We start from the raw sequence: 6,851 nt of genomic DNA, 5'->3' as shown, positions 1-6,851 counted from the left end.
CCTGGAAAAGCTTGTGAGTTGAAATCAGAAAGTTTTTGTTTCAACTCCCAATTCTTCCCCTTGCCAGTCTTATGAATATTGGCAATTTATTTAATTTTTCTGCAGCTGCGCTTTCTCATAAAGCTGGGTTAGTAATTTGTACGCAGACTACAAAGCATGATGTTAATGGGCAGTTGGGTGAAGTGTAACCCGGCCTCGTTCCCATGTTCACGTGGTGGCCATTCTTGGCCCCGTTTTTGTTCTTCTCACACCTTTCCGACACCTGTTTGTGGGAACAGTCTCTGAGTGTCATGTGCTTTTGCTGAGGGTTGTCCTGGATATTTTCCAGTTCCTTCAAGACCTACCCAGTGTCCACACTTCTCCACTCTGTGCTATTCAGCCATTCCGATGTCACTGGCTGCACTGATGGACGTTTTTGCTGCTGGTTTCTTATGTTTGGCCAGTGGCAGGTGTCGGTAGGGCTGGGGGCTAGAGATTGGGGTCAGAGAGTTCCCTTAGGCCAGGGACCAGAGGGCCAGTGCCTGGGCTCCTGGCCAAGCTCTCCCTCGGGGGTCTGGTGACCTAGTTAGTATTTTAATATGTGCCTGTTGCCTAGTAGGTATGATGTATCCGTATCGTCCTTCATGAGTAAGGGAAGGCAATAGAATCAAACCAAAACTTAAGACCGAGCAATGACGAACAAGATATTGAATGCATGAAATCCCTAGGCAATTGACATGTATGTACTGGAATTTCCAGACGTGACCTTCCTCCTCATGGCTTAGAGTGGAAACAAGTCTCCACAGTGGTGCTTCCATCAGAATTACTACAGAATACCAGTTATATTCATGTTCTTTCAAAATGGTTTAGTTTTTCAAGATAATTTAGTTTCAAAAGAGATTATGTGGCCTGATGACAAAGTGACAAGTCTGTTTCATGTGAGGTCTTCCTTAAGTCAGGAACATAAGGGCTCCCTCTCTTGCCATGGGGGTCTCCTCCTGATGGCAGATGTCTCATTCTTGCTTGCTGGTCCCCCTACTTTGTAAATACTTGTGGGAACCTCGTGTGTTTCCTGTGAACGTGTCCTGTCTTTCTGATGGACCCAGACCCATCGACAGAAAGGGCGAGATGGCCCTGAAGCCCTCCCCTTTGCACTCTGCAGGCCTCCTCCCTGGGGCAGAACATGGACCCCAATCATGGCTCCAGAATGAATGAACAGTTCTCAGACCCCGTAGAATCTAAAACCCGGTGAAGTTGGATAGATTTATTTATTTCTGGAAAGTTTGTCTAGAAATTTAAGGAGAACCGTCTTTCTGTGACATTTCATAGCAAAGAGTCAGTTATTGAAAGAGAAAACGAACAAAACCAGAACGGGTAGAAAGATGGAGATTGTGTATGTGGTGGCCAAGATGGAGAGGATAGATCTGATCCATTCCCTTCAATGGTCTTCTTGGAGTAGAGGAATTTTTCTACTCAAACGGATCATGTAATAACCTGTATTTATCAACAAATATTCAGTATATTCCATTTTTTATTCTGTATTCTGGTGGTTTGGATCATAGACATTAAATCTGACCGTGAAAAACAAATACACCCAAATTACTGAAATCTAAGAAATAGTTTTTTGTGTGTTTTTTTTTAAATCATCCTTCCAAACTCATCTCTGTCTTACCGCTGATTTAAAATGTAAATTCAGTAACACAGAGCAGTTGTAAGTGCAATCTGAAATATTTATTTGGCTTCGTGACACTTCTGTTAGGTATTTTCAGTTAAGATTAAAATTAATATGTAGTTCCCGACAGTCCACCAACTGAGGCTTACGAGTTAACCAGCTATTGTGATGCTAAAAATTTATCTCTATTAATCCATCAGACACAAAATCTTCACTGAACTGATTTTAATTAAGACAGAGGAAAAATAGTTGTCCCCTCAGTTTGTTGTGGTCAGGAGGCAAGAGCCACCCTTGAATCAACACAGGCTGTGCCTCTTACTAACCGCCTTTTTTTCTTTTTAATATGTGTTTATCTTTGGAAGAGAGAGAGACAGTGCATGAGCTGGGGAGGGGCAGAGAGAGAGAGGGAGTCACAGAATCTGAAGCAGCTCCAGGCTCTGAGCTGTCAGCACAGAGCCCAATGTAGGGATCAACCCACAAACCGTGAGATCATGACCTGAGCCGAAGTCAGACGCTTAACTGACTGAGCCACCCAGGCGGTCTCTCTTACTATCCTGACCTTGAGCAAGTGACTTAAGATCTCTGTTTCTCCAACTGTAAAATAGTAAAACAATAACTAGTTATATCATCTTCACAGGATTATTTTAAGCTTTAACTGAGCTAGTACTTTGAAAAGCGTGTAAACTTTGAGGGCATGTACTATTTTATTTCAAAAGTTTTCTTCTGAATTGCAGCAGACTGTCTTTTTATGTAATGGGAAAATGAATAGAGAATAAATGTGTGAAAAAATAAAAATTCCTCCTTGTCTAGCTTGTTCAATATTGCCTTTAATAAGGGAAATGGGCCTTAGTTGGCACTTAGGAATATATGATAATTCACAGAAGAGTTCGTTGCTATTTGGATGGATTAGCTCTCCTGTGGATTTAATTACAGCCAAAACATCAACATTTTCAGCTGAAGAAAGGATGATTTTTATCCTTTTAGGCGCAGATGACAGATTTGTGTTATCTTCCTTTCTTAATGTTGTATGATCCCAGAATAGTGAGCAAATATCTAAATTTGTAGCCTCGACGTTTTAGGGAGACTCTTAACTATCTCTAAAACTTTCTCTTTGGGTGGTATCTTAAGACGTGAATATTTAAAATTTATAATTAAAGTACTCATCAACTTAGAATTTTAGAATTTGAAGGAAACCATTCTCATCAGAAAGTTGAGCTCTGAATTGCAGTGTCTTACACAGCTCATCAGTGGACCAGTGGTAAAGAGAACCAGAATGTGGCCTCCTGATGATCAAATTGGCACTGTTTTTAGTATTCATTCGTTCATTCATTCATTCATTCGGTGAGCCCATCAGTGATTCCGTAGAATTACTACTGTAGAGAGACATTCAAGTGCTTACAGATACTCCATTCTAGCAGAGAAGAAGCAATATATTTCAATATATGCATTGGAGTAAAAAATTATCAAGTTTTATTTGTTTCCCTATTATCTTATAAGTCTGTTATATTATTTTGAGACGTTTATGTAAGAGCAAACTATTTGGCATTCTACTGCAATAATCTATGTTCCAGTCATCTTGTTTATGTAACTGAAGGACATCAGAATGTATGTTCTCTTTGTTATTGATTCCCCAGCATTTCGTTGCAATGATTGGTGCATGGGATGTCTTTATTGATTGATTGATTTGTTTCTGGACACCTACAGGTTTACTTCGTTCATTAATTCCATCCTTCCACTTGGTCATATCTCAAGGAAACTTGGATGGTACAGTTCTACAGATAAGATACCAGGTAGGGAGCACCACCCAAGAGTAAAGCTCAGGACACTGAGATGGATAAAACCTTTCATTGATTATTTCTTAAAGTCTCACTTTTCTTAAGATGAGGAATGCATTGAGGGAGGATCAGTATTTTGACCATTTGGTCCCTGTAGCCAGAACTTCGTGCTTTCTCTGCTTTATTCATGGTGATGTGCCCAGTATGTAGCGGTGCACCTGCCACATGGTGGCCTGCTAACAAGTACCTCTTGAAGAAATAAAACCTCTCTCTTGTTCACTTCATTACATTCATGCTGCTTCAATATCATTCAAAACAGGTAGAGAATCAGACAGTTTTTGAAGTGTTGATGGCAATTGTTTTAACATCATTAGATACCCTAGTCTATTTCCCCTAAAATATTTTCTTATAATTATCTGCTATTCTATTATATTTTCTAAACTCTTACAAATATATAATATAGTCTGTAAGAAAATATGAAATCTCTTATGAGTTTAGTAAGTAGTTATCAGAGTTTTTAAAAAATACATAGGTATAATGAAAAGATGATAAGGTTTAAAATTTTTTTAAATGTTTATTTTCTGAGAGAGAGAGACAGAGCACCAGCAGGGGAAAGGCAGAGAGAAAGGGACACACAGAATGTGAAGCAGGCTCCAGGCTCTGAGCTGTCAGCACAGAGCCCGATGCGGGGCCGGAACTCACAAGCTGTGAGATCATGACCTGAGCCGAAGTCTGACGCTTAACCGACTGAGCCACCCAAATGCCCCCTGAGTTAGAATTTTTAAGTTTACCTTTTACTAGGTTGTGGCTTGGGGGCCATTAGTTGCTTTATTGTATAGCTTCGCTTATCTCAAGATACACTTTGAGAATTAAATAAGTAAAATTGTGTTGGTAAAATCCTTGGCCTGGGGCCAAGTGCACACTCCTCTGTACTTCTTATGTTTGCATTCACCCATCTACTAGATGTCTGAGACAGTGACTAAGTTCATGATACAGCTTTGACAAATGTTCGTTTTTTACCCCCAAGTTGGAACGCACTCACGCATCACTGTTCCATTGATTTCTCTCAAAAAATGCCTAAACATCACAGCTTTGTTGTGTCCATTGTGTTGTCTCTATTGCTCCATAATGAAAATAGGATGAAAATAATGGCCTCATAGGAACCAGGCAAAGACCGTGTCTATGTCTGCATAACCTGCAATGTTTATGAAGACAGAGAGCACATGAGAGGAAGGTCGGCTGCATTTCGCGATCTCACTCCCGGAGCTTATTTTGTGGAGGGGAGCGTTACAGGCCGGAATGGTGCCTTCAGCGTGGCGCTCCTTCCTCCATGCCACACGCATGCGGTAGCGCCCTCTCTGAACCAGTACAGAGTCCGAATGACAGCCACATTTGTCAAGAGCATCATGAATATAAAGTTGCAGGCGCTGTCAACACCGATTTCAAGGGAACAGTGCCTGTGCCCACCACCGTTCGGCTCGGGCAAGAAGGCTGTTTGGAATTGCCTGGGAACTCAGCCTAGTCAGGCAGCCTAGGGCTCTGCTCCGTTGATAATTGCGAGCCCCTAGATGCCACCTTAAACTACCAGGTACCATGTATGTGCTTAAAAGTGAGCCGTGCGTTTTACATAGCTAAGCGCTCCATCTCTGTTAGCTTGATTCTCTGAGATTAAACGCGGGCCATTTACTACTCCGTTGATCCTGGCTTCTGACTGCGTAGGTTTTTCCTTCAGACCCTGTACCAAGCTCACAGAGCAACCCTCTGTATTCTAACATCTTCATCTATGAAGTTCTTTTGCATTTGGGTCAGGCCTTTAGTATTTGTTGCTTAAACACTCATGTAAATTAGAGATTTTAAAAGTCCCTAATTTAAAATAGTGATCTGGAGGGCCTGGTGCTTCTGAAATTTGTCCATAACTCTTGCACTTACTAGTTCCTCCTGGCAGGTAAAGTAGAGAAAACATACATAAATTTCACTCTGCGATATCTCCTGTCATGTTTCCCTTATGGGCTGATGGCTTGAGAGAAAGAAGAGTTAACATTTCACTTATGCCTCTTCGCAGATTACAGAGCAGATACAGAAGGAATATCAGAGTAGTGATTTCCATGAGAACAAGGCTGACTTACTGTTTGAAATCGTACCGAAACCTTGAATGTTCCAGGGGGACATGGAGCCAGGAAAAGATGACGAGGTTTTGAAAAAAAAAAAAAAATCAATGAGTTGAATCAAGGTATAAACAAAAATAGTGAAATATTCACTCAAATTTGCACCTTCCCATGGAGGACGTTGGGTCAGCGTCTTTGCTGTTTTAGACCATTTTACATTTCTCAGTTCGACAGCAGCAAAATGGGCTGCAGACTGTCTAGTTCTGATAGATATGTGCAAGAATCATTGGAAAAAAGATACAGAATTTGAGGTGTAGCCACTGTAAGTTCAATAAGTAACTGTCCAAAGCTGTACACAGGTGATCCCTTTAATAAAGTGGGAATTGGGGATTGTTTTTGATGAAAGTTCTTGGGCATCTCTGCGGCCTCGGGGTTCTGTGCCCATGAATCGAAGGGCATTCTGACTTTACATAACGGCCGAGCAGTGCATTTAGAGGAGGCAACACCCATTTAGAATAAGCCCTCTGTAAATAGCGCTGCCTGCACTTTTCAGCCTGTGGGCTGCCACTCAGCTGTGATCCGGCCTCTGTTATGTGCTCCCAGCAAAAGCCGGGCACCGGTGCAGCGTGCACACTCACCATATGTAAACCTTTTACAGGATGTGAACCCACACACCCAGATGTGTCCTGGGAACAGCAGCCCAGCCCAGCCCCCACCCCAGCCAGTGTAAGGGGCCACAGCTGCTACTTTTCCTGGCAACAGACTCTCTGAGCATAAGGTAACTGGCGTAAGGGTAGTAATCTCTGCTCTGACAGTTGGTTTGGCATAAGGGATTATTCTTGGGAAGCGTGTCTTCTCTTTCAGCTTAAAAATTGCAACTGGCATCACTATTTTTGATTTAAGGATGTTCTCAGCTTCTGCCCCTAAACTGCATCACACAACAACACAGACACATTTAATCAAGATCGCACTGAACTTCATAAGGGTGATTTCATAAGTATGTACATTGTTTTTTTTTTTTTAAAGTTTTTTAATGTTTTACTTATTTCTGAGAGAGAGACAGCGTGAGCAGGGGAAGGTCAGAGAGAGAGGGAGACACAGAATCTGAAACAGGGTCAAGGCTCTGAGCTAGCTGTCAGCACAGAGCCCACTGCGAGGCTTGAACCCAAGAACTGTGAGATCATGACGTGAGCTGAAGTCAGACGCCTAACTGACTGAGCCACCAGGTGCCCCACTTTTTTTCTTTTTTTAAAGAGGAGCCATGGAATGAAATTTCGGTGGTTCGGGCCAGTCTGTCAAGGGTGGCGTGCTCCACGGAGC

The 6,851-nt window shown here is 42.0% G+C and overlaps 1 long non-coding RNA gene across 1 annotated transcript; it reads left to right on the top strand.

The window, feature by feature from the left end:
* The first annotated feature begins 3,388 nt into the window (after window positions 1–3,388).
* On the top strand, window positions 3,389–6,516 carry LOC120245076. The gene is made up of 3 exons (XR_005531701.1): window positions 3,389–3,441; window positions 6,190–6,309; window positions 6,435–6,516. It is a non-coding gene; the product is annotated as an uncharacterized LOC120245076 (long non-coding RNA).
* The last annotated feature ends 335 nt before the right edge of the window (window positions 6,517–6,851 follow it).

This window comes from Hyaena hyaena, unplaced genomic scaffold, assembly GCF_003009895.1.
Source record: "Hyaena hyaena isolate Hyena2069 unplaced genomic scaffold, ASM300989v1 scaffold_404, whole genome shotgun sequence".
Classification (NCBI taxonomy): Eukaryota; Metazoa; Chordata; class Mammalia; order Carnivora; family Hyaenidae; genus Hyaena; species Hyaena hyaena.
Note: the sequence above shows the minus strand (reverse complement) of the source record. Positions and strands in the feature narration are given on the sequence as shown.